At 41.0% G+C, this 20,745-nt stretch overlaps 1 protein-coding gene and 1 long non-coding RNA gene across 6 annotated transcripts in view; one reads left to right on the top strand and one right to left on the bottom strand.

Annotated features, from left to right (window-relative positions):
• The window catches only part of KCNC1 (potassium voltage-gated channel subfamily C member 1), a 145,047-nt gene that overhangs the window by 80,002 nt on the left and 44,300 nt on the right, over positions 1-20,745 (top strand). The window lies entirely within an intron of this gene.
• Positions 4,281-8,861, bottom strand: LOC137148120 (uncharacterized). The gene is made up of 2 exons (XR_010918444.1): positions 8,761-8,861; positions 4,281-6,508 (listed from the first exon to the last, which is right to left on the bottom strand). It is a non-coding gene; the product is annotated as an uncharacterized lncRNA (long non-coding RNA).

Genomic DNA, 20,745 nt, shown 5'->3' with positions numbered 1-20,745 from the left:
GGGAATAAGAATTATCCTACATCTGTTAAAGGGTCATGTCAATGTATGATGCAACATATGTGATATTTATTTATTAATAATAATAGTTTTGCAATGTTGAATTTTGCGTGGTTCTTATAGAATAGGTCGCACCGCCCGTGGATATTGTACGTTACTTACCTCCTCCTGTTTACATGATAAATGCTATTTCCCAACTGTGAAAAGGTTCCATGGCTAGATGGCTTTGTTGAGCCACAGCATTGGATTCAAGACTTAGTTCATGAGTTTAATGGAATTCCTTTATATCATGAGCGCCTCCTGGACGCTGCTGTTCACAAAATGTCAATTTACATCCCTTTCGCTACCTAAACTGATAATTTATGATGATTTTGTCCAACAGTTTTCTAGGATGGTCTATAAAATCTTGATTTAATTAAGAATAGCAGTTCGTTTGTGTAAAATCATGGAAAAAGATGAAGACAATTCTCTCAATAGTCAGAAATATACAGTTCTTTCCTTGAAGGCATCAGTTTTACTAAAAGTATAATTGAGGGGTTTGGTCCTGAACCATAAAATGTCATGGTTCCTTTGATGTCAGTGGAGTTATGCTGATTTACACTATCTGGGGATCTGGCCCTCTACTGGATTTAGCAACCTATAGATGATGTTTGACAAAGATCTCAGCTGTTTGCCACATCTCCTGAAGAAAACGTCCCATCTAAATACATGATATGGAAACTCTGTAAGAGACGTGTAACACCTTTGTTCCACATTTAAGTCAGAGGTACATTAGTAAAGAGAAAGATAAAAACAAAGAAAGCCCACTGTAGCTATGCTTAGCACATATTTCAAATGCTTTGCTGGAATGGGGCCTCAGACACGGAAGAGAATTTGAGAATCGTTAACAGTGTAACAAAAACTTCAACACAGCCAAGTAAAACTCTATGCAAACTCCTGACCCCACTCCTCTTCGGCATCATCAATTCTCCTAATTATATGCACCTGTCTCCCCATAAACACCATGTTAAAGCACTTATTTCAGCAGCCTTAGTTTCAACTTTAGTGCTCTACCCCCTGGACACACTGTTCTTATACACTGGGTCATGTTAACCCCTGGTGTAACTCATGGAATTAAACTAAGGATTAATCCAGCCTATGATTTACAGAGGGGCTATCAGACCTTCTTACCTTTATTTCTTGGAGATTTAAAAAGCTTTTGACAATATCAGAAGAAATATGACGAGGTGGGAGAAGGGCAGGAGCAAGAAATGTGTTCTGGAGAAGAAAAATCAGTGCAATGATGATTTAAGATCAGCTTACTAAGTAATTTCCGCCCACAGCTACTTATTTTAGGTTAAAGGACCTAGAGATTGTCACAAATCCTGGAAGGATTAACCATGAGGCAAATCATGAGTTCCACAGCATGCAACATCGAACAGGGGCTAGCTGGAAGGGATCTAGCCATTATGTAGGAAAGATGTTTGATCGTGACCAGCCTACACCGGATTCAAGACAGCAGCTCAGATGTGAAAGGGTCCAAATCCCAATTTTTTGGCCAATTTTTTGAAAAAGGAATGAAGAAATATCATTCAAATAGGGAGACTGGAAGTTAAGTATTACTTATATTGTTTGTATTCTAGTAAAACCTATTGGCTCCAAGATAGTAGGTGCAGTACATACACCTAGTTAGAGACAGTCTCTGCCCCAAGGAATTTACAGTCTAAATAGATAGCAGACAAAGGGTTGGAAAATGGAAGTAGCATTATCCCCATTTTACTATTGGGGAACTGACACAGAGATGAAGTGAGTAGTCCAAGATCAGATAGGAAGTCCAAGGCAGGTTTAGGAAATAAATTCAGATTTCCTGAGTCTCAGTCCAACACTTTAACCATGTGACTATCCATCCACACTAATTTTACTACCCGGGTAGGTAACATTAAATTAAACAAAGAGCTATCTCTTGAGCCCTGATCTAAAGTAATTTTGCTTGCTTGCAAGTTTAATGACAAAAGAAGTCATCCAACTTGTGATGAGGACACTTGAAGTCATAAGTCCTTTGCTGGTTAAAAAATCACTCTAATCTTTTGTGTTCTGTCTCAGGAGTGCTCCTCAAGACTGTAATAACAGGGCAGGAAATCTATTCATTCACAAAAGGACAGAATAAGACAAAAGATCCTGTAGCACAGCTGGATACATAACCTTGTCAGGCAGGATGGGACTGATGGGAATATGTCTCTCCACAGGGAAATAACCTTGCTTCATTGAACTGATTCCATCAATAGCTTGCATTGACAGGAAATCTGCTGTAAGCAACCTTGTACTGCATCATTGTCTTGTTGTTAGCAGTCAGTCACGGGCCTAAGAATTCCTGCAAACAGGACAATGCAGTCAAAGAAAAAAAAAAAAAAGGAGACAGAAAAATGTCTGGGATCGTTTCTTTGTAAAACACATCTGTTTTACATAGAGGAATGGATGTAATGTCTTTTAAAAGGGAAAGAGAAAGAATCCACAATGGTGGAGTGCATCTCAGAATAATTCTTCAAACCCAAGATGACCTCAATTCAGAAGTGGAGAAGCTAAAAGGCAAAAACCCTCAAATGGATTTATTTTTGTAAGCCAGTTTTCTACCTTCTTCAACTGTATGTACATGTATGCACCTGCACATCCCTGGAGGATGTTTGATCTTATGGTGAATCTCAAAACCAGGACTCTGAAAATTAGTGTTCTGTCTTTGCCTCTGCCACAGACTGTTTGTGACCTTGGACAACTCACCCAGACCAAAACTTTCAGAACTTGGGTGCCCCTAAGTTAGACGCTTAAATCTACCTTTAGGGACCTATAAATAAATGGTCTGATTGATCAGAAGCATGGAGCACACCTGCAGCTGCCATTCACCTCAGACCATCAATTTAAAATTTAAAAGATGTCTACCTTTGGGCACCATATTTGAACATGTTAGCTTTAATCTTTGTGCCTCAATTTCCCATGTATAAAGTGGGATAAATACAACCCATCTTACAGGAATGCTTTGAGGTATAATTGGTCCATGTTTGCAAAGGACTTTGAGCTCCTCAGATGGATGGAACTTTACACAGTGCATGGAAAGGGCATAAATGCAGGATAATTTTAAAGTAGATGCAACTTAGTTTTGAAATGCTTGGTTTAGTGGAACAATGGTGTGTGGGACTGCAATCATAATATATAAGAAGAACTCATTTCCGGAACTACATTACCTTGGGGAGAATCCCTAGCTCGGTAGTAGAAGAGATACAGGCTGCATGGAAACAAAGCCAAGCCACCAAATTTGGATCCAGAGCCAAAAGCTTTTCCAAGTTTAAGTGTTTTTGGATCTACATTTCAGCCCATCATAGAGAGAGACTGCAAACTCCAGATCATGAATCTGAATCCAAACTCCCTGAGAGTCTGGCAGGTTAGGCTGAGCCAATCTGTGTGCAATATAAAAAAAAACCCTGACTTTAATGACAGTATTGTCCATGTAAAAACAAGATGCATGGTGAATTGTAGAGTGGAAGAATCAGAAACAGAAGTAACTGTGAAGTCTAACAATGCTGGTCTACAGCAGCAGAACTGCTGTAGTATCTAATGCACTTCAAGTATGTACAGATTACATATTGTATACTTAAAAAAAAATATGACAAGCTTCAAATCTGCCTTCAAGACACCCTCTCCACCTCTGCTGAAAGCAGCCCCTGCTACCTAATTAGAGAGGCATTCAGAAACTGTCAAGCACCAGGTTTACATTACACGTGCTGAAAAGTTTACCCAGACTGTTAACTGGGTGTTGAAAGCTGGATGAAATCAAAACTGAATTTGTATTAAATAGGGATGCCTTTTGAAGCAGTGCTCTCTCAGAGAAAATGGAAGCTGAGGATCTGGATCACTAAGCTCTATCTTGAACTCCTTATTGAGCAGGTAAAACTCCCAATGAATTCAGTAGGGATTTTGCCTGAGCAAGGACCCATAATGGGGCCAGGGTGCCTCATTTGCCCACCATCCAATCTCAGGTAGAGCTGGTTGAAATGTTTCAAACAAAAACAGTTTTCATTAAAAAAATGGCCTTTCAGAAATGAAAAATTTTGAAAAAACAAACATTGGCTTTTTCAACCTGTTTGTTGTTTACCAAAATGCCATGATATTTGTTCTTTTGCTGCAAATCTAGTTGTCAGTAAACAAACATTTTGATAACCATTACAATAAGGTTTCCAAAAATAATGTTGATACACAATTTGATAAAACATTGATTCAAAGCTTAGCAAAAAGATTAAAAGGTCCATTTGGAATCCTGCAAAACAATCTCAGCAATTTATTTTTAATTTTTTTAAAATCAGATCTATTTTCAGTTTAAATTTCCGGAGCATATCAATGCAATTATTAAATTTCCTTAAAGCAACTGTGCAATATGCTAACAGGGACAGCATTTTCAGTGTGGATAGTGCATTTTAAACATACAAAGAAAAAGAATAAATACAATGATTTACACTGGCCTATAATTTATATACTGGGAGCTGAGGTACATTTTTTCCCCTTCACTTGCATAACTGTAGAAACACTGTGGACAGAAATTTCAAAGGCAAGTTGTGATTTTTTGGGTCCCCAGTTTCAGACACTTAAAAAAAAAAAAGCCCAATTTTCAGAAAACACTGAGCACCTACCCTTTGAAAATCAAGCCCCTAAACTTAACACAACCAATAAATTGTTTGCAAATCTTCTATGTATTATAAATATGTATCTTAAGGATTCTGAACGTATTTTTCTATTCCATGCTGTTTCGTAATTTTGAGTGTTGGCAAATTAAGTACAACAATCCCTCCCCAATTTTTAATCCTTGTTCTTAAGAACAAAAAAAAAAATTTTGAGACACATTTTCAAAAACATTGATGCTCAATTTCTACTGCTTGAAAAATGTTCATTCCCTGTCTTCATGCACTAGAACCATGTCTATATGCAGGTTTTTGTGCCTGCTGGGTAATTGAGAATGCAGATGGGTACTTGGATGTGTAAATCCCTGCTTTTGCTGTGCAAATGTGGGTTTGTGCTGCACATGCATTTTTACCTGGTACAGCTTTATGCAATCACATATGAAATCTGACTCTACCATTAGATGTATCTGATGAATTACTAGGTATGATTACATATATTAAGTGCTAAAACTTATTCCCATGGGAGTCAATTGCATTTAGATTAGAATCTAAATATTTTATTGAAACAGACACAAACTCCAAAAAATAAATTGTTTTCTTTAGAGAACAGATGTAGATTGGAGAAAGTTGTTGCTGGAGTGAATTTCTCTGTATTGATAGTCACTCATGCTACATAATTAGGCAAAAAATGTGCTCAGTAAATAAATGATTGCTTGCTCCCTTTTCCTTTATCACTCTGATGAAGCATTTAATACAGAGGTGAAATATCATAGTAAGATAGAACAGTGAGATAGAACTTGAACCTAATTAGAAAACATTCTTAGTGTTTTTCATCTGCACTCTAGTAACAGCTGCTTTGAGAGATATCTATAGGGATGATCTAACTTCAATACTGGCTTTTGAAAGCTTTCCAAATCCTGTAAAATGTATTAAACTGCAACATTGATATGAACAACACAGACAAAAGAAAGCAATTACTTTCTCCTCATTATTTTGATTTGCTATCTTTACTTTTACTTGGAAGGCCAAAGCAAAATACCTAGCAGGGATATTTTATGCTAGGGTTTGCTTCAGAAGTTTTGAAATTATTTGATCTATGTTTATATTCTCCTTAATGGGAAAATGAGGAAGGCGATACAATGCTGCAATGGAGGAAAAGATTAGTAACTATTTGGAGCACCAGGCTTCCAGACCTCTATTACGTTAGTTAAGTTGTCTGGATTCTGAATATACTTGTGAGGGTGGGGAAGCCTCTTTTCAACGCACCGTACAATCTGGCACCACTGGCAAGACTATTGGAGGTCACAGCTAAGATAGATTGGCAGAGTGGTGTGGGAGAACCTAACAGAGAGTGCTTGCTTGCAGGGTGCATGGGGTCAAACACTGGCGGCCCCTTGTATTAAAATAAATAAAAACAAATTTGATAAAATATTAAAGATCTCTCTGTGGATCTATGCAACAAAAGCAATTTGGGCTCCCGCTGCTGGTTTTTCAGAAGCCACTAAGAATCTTCAATTCCCAGAGCTCTTCTGAAATCAACCCCAATGTTTGGGCAAAGATACATTAGTACATGCTCTGTTATAATTTGCAGGTGATGTTTTAAAACTGGAGCAGCCATGTTAATGTAATTCCTCCCCCGTGGGTTTGTATGCGAGTCCTGTCAGTCTATCCTTGAAGAGCTGGGGTGGAGGATTGAGTACATTCAGTCCCACTTGCAACAATGACTAGAGGTAAACTGCCCCCAGGGCTGTGGATTTTGGCTGCAGTTGCTATAGCAATGAGATCTTTTCTCTTCAGGAAGTAGCCTGTGAAGACTGGAGAAGAATCAGCAGAGACTTTCTGAAGACATCAAAATCAAGGAATATTTCCTGAGGAGTGGATGAGGAGAGACATATCTTAGGTTAGAAACAACCCAATGGGGAACTGCTCCAGTGGAAACAGAGAGTTCAGCCAGAGCTCTTGGTGTATCCTCTGCAAGCTCCGGTTCCTACTGCTGACTCTCTTTGCCCTTCTAGCATAACCATGCTGGAGTGGCCATAATTTGGCCCTTTATTTTTCACCTGAAATGAGCGTTTTATTAACAAAGGAGAGTGGGGGGGGGGGGGGGGGATTTTTTTTTTAATGACTTCCCACTGTGTGCAAGCCAGCGAGCCTGATGTAGCTATAACGACAGCAATCCATCAACCTGTACTTCATAAAACCAAATAAATCAGTGACCTGCAGCTATGCTTGCTCAGCACGGTGCATAAGAAACAGAGTCCCCAACCTAGCTACCAGTTTAAGAAGCAAAAAAGACCTGATCCAAAGCCCCCTGAAATCATTGGCTCCAACACACTGAATTTGGATCACACCCTAAGCCTGCAGCATATCCCGAGTCCCTGGCATTCTGAAAGAACATGACAGGGTGAGAACTCCAGCTGCCCTAGATGGGATCTCAAATAGCAGAAAGGAGAGATGGAGAATGTAGGAAATCTGACAGATGGCAAAGCAGTTAGGAGTGCTATGCTCAAAGGACATGTTTACAGTTATAACAAGGTGGAGGTGGGGGCAAAATGGGGTTGAATTAGCAAGGTAAAGTAATTCTATCAAATATTTTGTGCAGGTCTTAAGGTATAGTTTATAATCTTGACTCCCCCCCGGTACTCATGCCTCTTTCTGCATAAAACTGCCTGCTGTAGTCAGCCATTATTCCAGATCCCCTTCTGTGCATTCTGCTTGTTTGGGCACTCTGACACTTCCTTCATGACAGTCCTGAAGACCTTAGGACATACTCTCCCTCTAATGCACATACACAACTGCCAGCAACGCTAATTGAAGTTATGCACGCAGATCGAGGGAGAACAGTTTTTATCTAAAGTAGGTTGCATGGGAAATTGAAATCCCTTGTTGATAATTCAACTCAATCATTCACCATATACTAGGGGCTACTGTTTGCTAATTCTATTCTTGGCCAAAGCTATCCAGTGAACCCTTAGAGGAAGATGTTTCAGAATTACCTGCTTGTGACTTATGCTGTAAACCAAACATGAGTACAGAAATATAGAACAGGCGACACTGGTTTCCGACATGTGACTCCAATCATTATTCCAAAGGTGCTGAATACCCCACCTACAACTCCCAAATTTCCAGCATGCCATAATGGTAAAGGATGAATTTTCAAAGAAATTTTAAGGAGTTTCCATGAGCATTGGGTACCTAACTCCCTTAGACTCCTTTGAAAATACAGTCACAATGGCTATAAATCCACAACTGGGAGTCAATCTAATCCCAGTTTTGCCCCCACTTGTGTAACTTTCGGTAAGGGCAGAATTTTCAAAACAACTCAGCTACCTGTGGGTGTCACAATGGGAGTGCTGAGGACTTTTGAGAATTTGGTCCCAGTTATGAGTGACGAGTTCTTTTGAAAATCTGGCCCTTTACCTCTTTATGACTCAATTGCCCCCATCTGCTAAAGAGGGCTTGTAGTACTTACAGGAGTGTTGTGGGGCTTGTTCCAGTAGTCTGTAAGGTGCTTTGAGATCCTTAGACAAAAGGTGCAATACATATGTGCAAAGTGTTATTGTTGTTTTAGACTCCAATTTGCCACTTTACTGCTTCCATTTGGTGTTAGCCAACACTTATTGCTACTTTCAAGTATTTGCATTGTAAATGCTGATTCCTGACACCAAGGCGATTCAAAATGTCATTTCTGGTTAAAAAATTAATCTTAGATTGTTTAAAGCTTCCGGCCCTACTATTTTTCAGGCAAGAGTACATTTATAAATGGATTATAAAGGGTTAATAAATGATTAATAAATGTCATAAGCATGTTCGAAACATGAGTGGGATAAGGTATAGATAGTGTGGCTGATGGCCGGCTTCCCTCTAGTGGATCTCGTGCTTCGCTCCTGTTGGGGGCCAGGAAGGTGCCCATCACCCCGTCTTCCCTGGGGGGAGAGGGGTAGGGACCCGGGCCCACCCGCTCCTCTGGGTCCCAGCCCAGGGGCCCTATGACCAGCAGCTCTAGACTGCTTGCTCTGTATTTTGGAGCTGCAGCCTCTTCCCCTGGGCTACCTTCCCCCCTCAGTCCTTCTGGCCTCTCAGGCCCTCTGTCCTTGCTGCCCCTTGCTGGGCTCAGTACCTCTGTTTGGGGTTCCTCCACTCTCCCACACTTCGCTACTCCAATCTGCTTCTGCTACTCCAATCTGCTCCACTCCGCACAGCACAACACCTCTGCTTCCTCCAGCTTGTGCCCTGTGTGTTTGGGGCGGAGCCCTTTTATGGAGCACCAGCTGATTCCTAATTGGCCTCAGTTGGCTCCTAATTGCCCCCTCAGGACTTCAGTTAGGCTGCAGGGAATAAAGCCCTGATCATCCTAGGGCTGATATATCTCCCTTCGCATACTCTCCTGCCACCCTCTGCCCTTGATATATCACAATAGTTACGATCACATCAGTATAAGGTGTTATAGGCATGGCTTCCATCAATAAGCAACCTACTGGAATCTATAATAATCTATGACAATTAATTCACCCTTTAATAAAACATCTATTAATCATTTATTAACGTTTTATAAGCTATTTATAAGTACACACTTAGTGTGAAGTGTCACCTCTTTATGTCGTTTCTTTGGAGTCAGACGTCTCCCACATTTGGACTTTGGCTGCATAACCATCCATGCAGATTCCCATCAGCAAAGCAAAAGCACACAGCATAGAGATCGAGGCTTTGTCTTTGTTGCAGAAAGGGGTATTTTGACATTGATGCAGTTAATTTGAGATTGTTGTCTCCTCTAGTATTTTACATCAAGATAAGATAAGTAGTTTTTACCTTCATGTAGCTAATCAAGGTCAACTCCAGGCAAGGAGTATAGACCCAAAAGCCTTCCAAAGTCAGACAGACCGAGAATTCACTGCAGATTTTTTAAAAGCAAGGCTCAGCGATGGAGAACAGTTCAAGCTCTTCCTCTAAGCAACTGATGAATATGGCTTCAGCTTCTGTATTCAACAGTTCTCAAGTTTTGGCTCAGATAGCTCAACCCAAGACCTTTGTCACCAGAAATAGAGGCTTCTGCTTAGAGAAGCAATGGCCTGCTCTTGCTCTCCTTTAGGGTCTACAGCAAAACTCTCTGAAGGGGTCAAGGGCTTAGCCCACCTGTGACAGACTCCACAAGGGGAAATGAGGCAACTCAGGTTCACCTGCAACTAGTTAATGCACTGAGTTCCTGGAAGGCAGTTAAGTGATCAGAGAAGCACCTGGATAAAAGAAAGCTGCTCCCACTGGGACCTAGCTAGGAGAATAGAGACTTCTGGGGAGAGAAACAGTTTCCAGAATGTAGCAAAAAGCTCCTAGAGAGAAAAGGGTTCTCAGGGCGGGGGGCTCACCAGCAAAGGAAACCAAGGAAGAAGGCATCTGGGTGAGAGAGTTTCAGAAAGGAAGAGACTATGAATGCTAAATCTAAGAGAAACTTGGCTGCCATGAAAGACTTCACCAGGCAACTGCAGAAGCCCTGGAAAAAGAGGAATTATGTGTTATCGTCAAGAAAGGTCACCATAGTTTGGCCTCCGTGGGGACCTTGACCCAAGAGCAGAGACCTTCCCTCCCGCCCCAGCTAGAGAGAAGAAACCCCTGACTCCAGAAAAGGGTTTGGGTCATGAAGTCCTCACTGGTTAGGGACCTTGGACGGAATCAGGTTTGATAGACTAAGGTTGACTAAGCCTCTTCTCCTGCCAGGTAGAGACACTGAGGGAAGAGGCCTATTCATGTGATGTTCCACCACTAGGGTTGAATAAATTAGATACCTGAAGGGCATTGTTCACTATACAAGCCTCAGTGGACTTAAAACCCTTATTCAGGGAACGTGAGGCAGAGCTGCAACGCTGGCATGGCATCAGCCACTAGAGGAGGGTCTATGGGTGAGACCTCACCTCAGGCCTTTAAGCACTTCTGTCATATAAATGCTACTAATAAAGGAAAGTGAGCAGTGGTAGTAATATGCCTCATATAGTCTTTTTAATCTACCAGCTGTTGAACAGCAAGTTAATTAGAAACACTTCAACATGTATGGCATACACCATCCAGCAGCAAATATACCCAAGCCACTACATTACTGCAGGCTGGCAAGTATATTACGAACAGCAGTCTTATGATAGGCAGAAAGTACACCATGACTATGTTCTGGAAGACTATGTAAATTTAATGATGAAAAATAAGATATTTAGAGGTCAGATAGAAGCAACAGCTTATGGTGCAAAAAAAACAAACAAAAAAACAAACATCAAAGCCTGTAACCCGAACTTACTCGGACATAGGTGAAAGATCTTATTGAAGCATGCCAAACTGAGTCAGATATTCAAAATGGAGCCATGCTAATTGAGGGAAATGGCTGGCTTGTAAATGTGATTCAAATTACAAAGGTCCAGGAAATGGAATCAACAGGGAAAGCAAAACTTTCAGGCTCCTACTAAGTGGACTTCCCTTGCCAGCCAAAAACTAAAATTTAAAAAAATATATATCCAGAATTCATAATCCACAGCTCAGTTGTGCTTCTGCAATCCACATAGCAAATGCTTGAGTGTGTCCTGCACAGGAGAAATGAAATAATCATAGGGAAATTAAATATTGGGATATAATGGGCTTCTCTCCATAGCAGGGCAATTTCTATGAAATACTAGCTCCAGAACTTACGGTGCTTGTTCTATATTTACACAATGCAGAGTTAGTCAGAAAAAGGTCAGAATGCTTAAATTGTGACTACATCAGTTGTTGTTGATCTCTATTGACCTTGTAGAACGCACAGGTCCCTTATTTTCTGTATGAAGGGTCTCTTTTGCCTTTAGTGACTTGATTACTCTTTGTGATAGACTCTGCTTTTGTGACTTTCCTCCTGGGTATGCCTGGTGAGCCAGTCCAAGGATGTTTTGCTTGTATTAGGTTATCTAATTAAACATCGCAGGTCCAGCTTCATGGTGTTAAACTAGCTAGTGATTTGAAATACAGTGTGCTATGGAGGAAAAAATAAGAGAATTGGGAATTCATGCAGTCTTGGCTCTGCCACTGATTTGCTGTGTGGCCTGGCCCAATCACTTCACCATTCTGCCTCCATTTCCTCATGTGCAAGATGCGGATAATAAAACTTACCCAGCTACCTCACAGGAACATCGTGAGGATCAGTTAGTCCACATAATTCTTTGAACATATAAAGCACCACAACAACGTTGCACAATATCATTACTACTCCTTTACTGGATTCAGATTTTAAGGCACCCAGTTGTATCTCTTTAAACATAGGAGCAGCCTGAAATAAGTTCATTATTAAACAGAACAAACAATTCTGTATGAGTTCTATTATTCACTGTTGTACTTAACTCCACTTTTAAACAAAACTCTCACTTTTTAATTTTCCTTGAGGCTACTTCAGAATTTCCAGCGCTGTAGAAGTCAGTACAAGAGTGTCAAAGAACCAGGGAAACTCTTGCTGCAAAATTTAGACACAGATTGTTGCAGAGGAAATGGCGGGGGGAGGGGCTGGATTATGCTGTAGTGTAATAAGTAAATCCAACTGATTTGGACTGTGAATAGAAATAATATTGGGTTCTATCCTGTTTATTAACAATAGGATAATGCAGCTTTTCTGGCCAAAACTGCACACGATGCCCATGCTCAGTTTCAGTTCAGCTTCCTGACAACAAAACAAACACAAAGCTACTGTGTTTTGTTTAGCAGCTGTACAACTCTAACCAGTGACATAAGCATTAAGGTACCTTCATACATACACCTGGCAACCCATAAAACGCGCTTACCATTGTTCTCCGAAAAGCTGCTCCCTGCTGCCACGCCATAAGGCAAACGGCAATACTAAAAAGTCCTTGATGCGTAATAAAACCGTGAGCAAGCCAAATAAAAAGGAACGTGAGCACTGGAAGTAACATAGTAATATACAGTAGTAAAAATAATCAAAAGTGCTAGAGAGGTCTATCGTAAATAATTCATACTAGCTTGTAACTTTGAAAATAATTCTTACATACACAGAAGACTTTTCTCTCCCTCCGGATATCTTTTTACCCCAATTATGTGGGGAACACCCACGAGAGAGCACTTACACTACACAATGATAGCTGGTACAATATTGTGTTGTACTGGGAAATGGAGATAAGGGTCATACTATTACTAATGTGTTTTGTGTCCTGGGGTCTTTGACACGACTGGCTACTAAACAGAAAGAACATATATACAATTAACTGCTGTTTGTTTTGTTGCCAAGAAGACAGACTGAAACCGAACACGGAAACCATATGCAGCTGTGGCCAGAAAAGCTGTATTATCCGTCTATCATTAAAAACCAGGCTAGGGCCCATGACTACTTTTATTTACAATCTAGTTCAATTGGATTTACTTACCACACTACAGCATAATCAAGCACCCGCTTTCCTCTGTCACCTTGTATTCTGCAGCAATCCATACCTAAAATCTGCGGCAAGGCTCTCCCTGGTTCTTTGGCACCCCCATACTGAACTCTACAGTCCTGGTAATTCTGCAGTAGTTTCAAGGAAAAGGAAAAGCTAGAGCTGTGTTTAAAAATGTGGTTGAGTACAATAATGAACAGTATAACCCATACAGAGTTATTTTGGATGCTGAATTTATTTCAGGCTGCTCCTACATTTTTCATTTTGCTGCAGGTTTTTTTTTTTTTATGGACATGTATACAGCTGGATTGTGCAGGCTACTGTTGGGAGGAAGCTGGAGGTTCCAGATAGAATGCATAAGAAATGGTAAAGTGTGGGTTCACATGGATTAATCTTTATGTGGTGGGAAGGGAATAGGCAGATTGAGAACTGGTGGTGGGTTGCTGCTTAAGGAAGATTTTGCAACCTACTAGGGAAATTCCTTTTTTTTTTTTTGGCACTCCGCTGCAGCAGTTGTGTCAGCTTCAATGATGCTCTGACGCTGGTAAAAAAGGATAAGCAAAGCTGCGACATGGTGGGAATGTGGAGCACCTGGAGGGATAATGTGCTGAGCTCCCTCTGACCCTGTCGTAGTGGACAGGGTGGACAAGGCAAGACTATGGTATCATGCACTGCTTCGTGTAACATGCATAAACTGAGACAAAGATGCTGAATCCTGGTTCTTTGTTCATGCCTCGTACTAATTCTTGAAAAGCCAGGGCATTGTTGGTGAATGAGTTTCTGCCTTTTTGCTTCATGCTGTTGAACACAATGTTGGTGGCTAATAAAAGCTAACACCATCTGTAGTTTGACATGGGATAAGGCCTCAGACCTTGCATGCATAACCAAAACTTGCCAGAATGATACTGCAACGTTGCTTTTGTCTCCGGATGGGCATACAGTTCAGCATGAAATGAAGGAGGATTGAGGAGGTGGTGCAGCCAGGACCGGATTTACACTTTATGCGTCCCTAGGCACAGCATCTTCAGCACTCCCTCCCCAGCTGACCTTGTTTTCCACACAGGGGGGAGGAGAGACAGGGCAGAAAGGGGCTGGGGCAACCAGCTCGGCCAGCTCCTGGCAGGGGGAAATATGTTCACCCCGGGCTCCAGCTTCCAGCCTGGCCAGAGGATGGCTCCTCAGGGGGACGAGGAGGAGTAAGGGGCAGGACCAGAAGTTTCAGAGCTCATGCAGGGCCCCCAAATTGGCCGGGGCCCCTGGGCACAGACCCCATTGGCCCATACAGTAATCCACCACTGTTTAGGTGTCCCTAGAACACCGGCGTCCCTAGGCAAATGCCTACTGTGCTTACTCAGAAATCCAGCCCTGCGTGCAGCTTTCTGCATCTGCCTTCAAACACTGGGAATATCTGGTCCTACAGCTAGATCTTACTGTCTACCTGCTGTGTGAATGACAGGGGTGAGGATAGGATAGGGTTTGTGTTGCTGTAGGACACGGTTGAGGTTGCCCTGCTCCAAGTACTCTACCATTCAAGCATCATCACGGCTACGATATACTACTCCAAACACGCTGCCAAGCAAGAACTTTCGGCTGCATTGAGAAACCCAAGTTTTTAATTCAATTTTTAAATGTAATACATAGAATAAAACAGTGAGCACTGTGCATTTGGAGGCTGAATCCTTTAGAGGTGCTTCAGAGAGTCTTCCGATTGCAGTTTAATGACAGCATGGAATGGACTAGACCTCTTTGGTTTTGGATGGCCTTCAGCCCAAATGCTCTATAATAGGATAAAACCATTAGACTGGTATTTGCTTTTCTTTGTTGAATAGTTAACTGCATCCTTAATGCAGCGCATATCTCCCAAATAGTGATGTCTTGACCACACTACTTTGCTGTTTAGAACTTGTTTGCTTACTGCCCTGTGGAAGAATTTGTTCCTTACTCATGCTACAAAATAAGAAAGAAAAATTGATTTAATGAATCATGCTGAGTGTTGTCTGAATGTTCATCCATATTCTTCATTGGATTTAGGACTGGGTAAAAACATCTTTTTCATGCTCCCTATTGGGCATATTTTTCTCAGTTCTGTCTGCAAAAAGTGCTGAGGTTTAATTTTTTTCAGTCTGGAAATGTAAATGTTTTTTTTCACTATTGTGAAACATCCATAATTTCACCTCTCTGTACCTCAGTCTCCCCATCTGTAAAATGGGGATAATGATACAGATCTCCTTTGCTAAATGCTTGGAGATCTACTGATGAAATGCTATATAAGAACTAGATAGTCACTGAAATAATAATAAATATAATATAATAATTGGGGGGACTTGTTTGCCACTTTTTCCCACAACTACCGCTTGCCCCTGCCTCAGCCCAGATAAAAAGAACAAATAATCAAGTCTGAAAGACAAAAGTGGAATGGTTTAATCCACTGTCATGGATGAATGCAGCACTGCAGAGTCCCATAGATTCTGACAGAGATATGCACAGGCACAAGCGTATGTATTAGTAGTGGATCCAGTTGCAGAAATAGGATCTATAGGATGAAGGCAGTGCATGAGAAGAGGATCAAAATTATTAGCATCGTAGCTTAATTAATATAAATATATGTACTAAGAACACAAACAACATTGTGAGGTTATGTTGAGAAGGGCAAAGTTTTTCACCCTGAGATTGTTATTCAGGAAGCTCACTACTTCATGACTTTGCTCTATGTTATGATTTAAGGATCAACAAGCAATGGGAAGGGGGGGGGGGAGGAATGGTAAGGGCCAGACTCTGTAGGGTTCAGCTCCATTAAGGCTAATGGAACTCTTTCTGCTTACATATGCTCTCACTTTGGTCCTAAGACTGATAAACAATTGTGAGTGGATTGTCAGAGATGTTAGCTGTACAAAATAAATAAATAAATCAGAAGTTTGTTGTGGAAATAAAGAAGAACAGAGAAACTCTCAGTGCTAAATTGCCTGTCAGCCACTGAGAACTTTCCTATAACTTTAGGGGTTTGTTTGTTTCTTTGATTGTTTTAAAAGATCAACAAAACCCATCATAGGTGAGGTAAAAAGTCAATATTTGTTGACATCTGATAAGTAGACTGACTGATGTGTTTGAGATTCCAGGGAGTGTCAGCATTGAAAACAATAACCACCACAGGCTGTGCAGTAGATTCTGCGCCTAAAACCCAGAAAATGACGATGCTACTCACAAATAGTTCCAAGGGACATGATCAAGGAGTACAACCAGAAATCTAATTTCATAGTGCCAGCCGAATGAAGTGCAAATGATAAACAAACACACAAATAGTACAAAAATACAGTAGAGACAGATTCTCAGCTGGTGTAAAGTGGTATAGCTTCACTGAAGTCAAGGAGGTTCACATCCCTGGAGCTATGCCAATTTACACCAGCCAAGGATTCGGCCAAAGATATTTAGGATACTTAATTCGACACATTCTATGTGAGTGTTTGAAATACAGACTAGGAATTTGTTTTAAAAGGGTAAAAACTACGTTAAGTGTTAACCCCATTTTCATGTAAGTTGTCTTTAATTTTTATTTATTTATATTTAATAGCCTTTTAGCACTCCAGTGCCAAAGAGCAGCTGGTCATATCTAGTCTGACCTTCTGCACCAATGGTTGTGTCTTTATGGAAAAGGAAATACTGCAGATTTTCCTGGTTTTAAAATAAAATATGTGCCACATGCCTCACAGGAAGTTGGTGAGGGTGAGGATTTACCCAGCCATCTGTCTGCTTCAACCTTAAAAAATGTATAAATCAGGCCATAAAACTGTTACCAGTAATACAGATCCACGTGTGATTAGACATGGGTGAAGGTCTGAAGGGATTGCATCCTGTCATGCCACAGCCTTATTCCTCCAAGTCTTTGCACGATGCACAAGATTGTTATGCTCCAGTGCAAGTTTCATCAGAGGATAAATGTGGGAACTTTGGCACTAGGAATAATCCTATTCCTATTGAGTTCAATGGGTTTAGGATCAGACCTCTACTCTTTAAAGTGCAAGAATAAAAAGAAAGAACATGATCAGGGTGTAGATGAAGAAAGGGCACGTCTGATCCTCCACCTGCGAATGAAGAATTACACTGCATTCTCCTTCTTAGGCCCTGCTTCTGCCTACTGTAGGCAGTAGTTATTTGGTTTCTGAACAGCAGAAGTCTCATTAATATGGGATCAGGTTTTCTGCCTTGCACATATAGATACATCACTCCATAATGGTTCAAGGTTAAGCCCCATTAAAGAGAGGAGAGAGGGAAATTCACAGCCTGTGATGAGGGAATGAAGGTCCTGTACCCAGTGACTCCAAGAAAGCTTGCCAACTTGTAGCCACCTCCTATTTTGTTGTTCTTATTAGCACAGATACCCCTTAAACTTAAGTCTCAGAACACAAAAACCAAAGCCTCTAGCCAAATAACCATGTCTGAGCCCTGAGTTTGCAAGTTGTTTTTTGCAGGTGGACCCCTTCACCTGCACAAAGACCCAGGGGAGGAACAATGGGCAGGATCCAGGCTTTAGAATGAAGTCTGGATATCAAAGAGCCATCAGACATCTCACAGCAGCTGCTGACAATTCATTTGATAATGTGGGATTGATTTCCAGCATCAAAGCTACCTATAAACCAATTTGTCCCTTTTTAGATGTTTTCACATACCCCAAAGACTGCTTTATACTTCTTTGGTCTTCTTATAATTAGTTCCTGACGTCTTCTAGAAGAGGAGCTAACTTTGAAATGGCACCTCCCCCTCTGAGGCAGGATGGCGGTAGTGCTGGAATAATATCAATGCCTGCTAGAGGGTTTTCTCTTCATACTATTTTAAAGGGGAATTTAATACTTATGGAGGGTGCCAGATTATGTTCAACCTGGAATAGTAGGAAAAGCCTATCAGAATGAAAGGCCATCTCCCTTCAGATGAGGGAGGGGCCACAGAACCTAGAATTTAATTGAACATGGAGGAAAAAACGAACAAACAAAAACAGGAGTGCAAGTGATAGGGTTAAAATGAGGCAACCAGAAGAGAACACTGAGCAGAGATTGATAGTCCTTGCAACTGAAGTCTTCTAGTTAGGAGAAAGCAGGTACAATGCAGGAAGCAGCAGTACTAGCTTTCACACCCAACAAATGTGCCTCTGTTCTGCCCTGCCTTGCTGGACCAGTTCTACAGGTTTCCCTTGTCTTTCCCATGGCCTTTTCGTGCTAATTAGAGTCCCACTTAGTGACAAATGTGTTGAGTTCTTTTTATGTGAATTTCTACCCACGAAGATATGCCTATTTAAAAGTAGGCCCAAAGGATACTATTTATGCTAGTGAAACAATGAAGAAATTCATAATGGTCATGTTGAGGGTGGAGAGGAAACCCAAAACCATTTACCTAGGAGGTGAGGGGAGAATCTCTTTTTTCATGGCTGCTAGTGCATGAGCATGCATCAGAGCAGTCTGTCTGGAAAGCGTACCAGTCTCCTCCAGCATTTTCTTTTCCCTTCCTCACCCAACCACCATCTGGTCCTGCCCTCTGTGGTACCACCTCGCCGGCAGAGTCCCTTTCATGTGGGAGAAACTAAATCTGAAGCATGAGCAAATTCCCAAATCTCCACCAAACAGGGATGTAGGCTGCGATTTTCAAAGCCCATTAGGGGAATTAAACCACCCATCTAGCGTTAATTCTAATAGAGTTGTGTAGAGAAATCCTCTAGGTAGCTTTGAAAATCTCAACCCTAGAGACCGAGTCAGGGATTCAAGCCAAGACTGTCCCATTTACAAGAGCATAGCATCATAATGAATTCTTTGCACAGCACTTACTGTACTTTTAAGCCACTGACCCAGTCTGGATGTTCTTTTTGTTCAGGCAAACAGCTATCTTGCTACATAGATACTTTTTTGGTGGGAGACAGGGGAAAGTGCTGTGTATCCATCAGTTGCGGCAGACAAGAACATGTTGTACTTGGGCTGTTTGTTGAGTAGGTTTGGAAGGCAGACGATCTGGCAGACTAATTAGATTTTTTTTAAACTTGGTATTCAGAAGTACAAGCCTTATAATATCCTATCAACTTAAACATATGTCTGTGTATGCAATAACAAATTACCTCTGTCAAAAAGAAAACAATATCAACAGTAACATTTTAGCTTTAGTCCAACAGATTTTGGTTTTAGATCTTTTAACGGCGAATTTGTTCAAGAAATATCCAGTCTGATAAATGATCTCCTACCTGTTAAGTTTTAAAAAAGAAATATTAAAATAAAGGTTTGGCTTTGGAAATCTTTTGACTTTCCCATCCCGATAATTAAAAAAAAAACCCTGAAAACCAGAAGGACTGATATAGGAAGAAAGATTAAAACAGCTCAACATTTATAGCTTAGCTAAGCAATGACTAAGGAGGCAAAAGAGCATTTTGGAGATATCTGAAGGTCACTGGCACCAAGAAAGGAGAGAAATTATTTAGTGCGCAACATAGGAATATAACTAGGAACAATGGGATTTTAAGTAAGGAAGCGGACAATTAGGCTAAATCTGAGGCCAGCTAAGCATATTCTGCTGTATAATATTCTCCCAAGAAAAGTGGTAGAAGGAAAGTGTACCCCTAGGGAAGAATCCCTCATTTGCAGTAAGATGAACAAAAGAAATCTTTTCCCATTTCTAACTTCTAAGATTCCTAAGAGTGATGGCTCACTTATAAGATACCTGATTATGCCAGAAAACTGATCATGGAGCAAAATCTCTCTCTCTCTAGTATATTATGAAGTAGTTCACTCATCACTAATACTAATTGGACCTGTTCATGCAAAGAAAAGTATTATTGAGAATTACTGGGAGTTACTGGGCAGGCAGCAAGGACAGATGTGCATAAAGAAGAGAGCCACTTAATGCTGGTGAGTATTAGATACATGCATTCCTAGAGGAAAATAATCCGTGTTCCTTTAAAATCTAGGATTGCCATGATCTCCTATGGTATCTACCTGCACATCTCTGTGAGGTTCCGAGGGAACCTTGCTGCAGCCCATTCTTGCCAACCCCTCCCAACCACCTACAATAGAGAGTTGCTGTGGAAAGGTTCCTGCAGGCTCGAAGGAAGGTAAAGATCAAGCCACATTACCTACCTTTCTCTCTTCAACTGCTTTTGATGCTTCTCTACCCCAATTACTTATTTACATTTGCTCACCTCTGGCCCCTAACCGCATGGTCCTGTAGCTCTACTGACATCACTGAGACACCTCAGGACTTGCCTGTGCATGAAACTCTCTAAAGAAACCTGGTTCCATACCTGCTTTCAGTTTGTAACATTAACTGGACCTTACTGGTGTTTCATCGCCATACTGAAGTATTGGTCAGAATGACCTTGGTACAAATCATGATTAAGGACCAATCTATATTATATATTGGAACGATGGCTGGGAAGGATGGTTATGGCAATGCATCGGGTCTCAGGAGACCTGGTTTCAGTTCCCAGCTCTGCCACAAAATTTCCCCTGTGAATTTAAATGAGTCACTCAATCTTTGTCACTCTGTTCTTCATTAGTAAAGTGGGGATTATAATACTCTCCTGCCTCACAGGAGTGCTTCAAGGATAAATTCATTACCTGTGCGGCACACAAACACTATGGTGACATCGGCAATAAAAGTACCTAGATAAACAGACATCTGGGTTCAGTTCCTGCCACTGTCACAGGCATCCTGTGTAACTTTGGACAAACCACATAGGACTAGACTGTGAC

This window comes from Emydura macquarii, unplaced genomic scaffold (assembly GCF_026122565.2).
Source record: "Emydura macquarii macquarii isolate MOO-44397 ecotype Brisbane River unplaced genomic scaffold, CSIRO-AGI_Emac_v2 contig_587, whole genome shotgun sequence".
NCBI lineage: Eukaryota > Metazoa > Chordata > Testudines > Chelidae > Emydura > Emydura macquarii.
The sequence above is the reverse complement of the archived record's forward strand: the minus strand, read 5'-3'. Positions and strand labels throughout refer to the sequence as shown.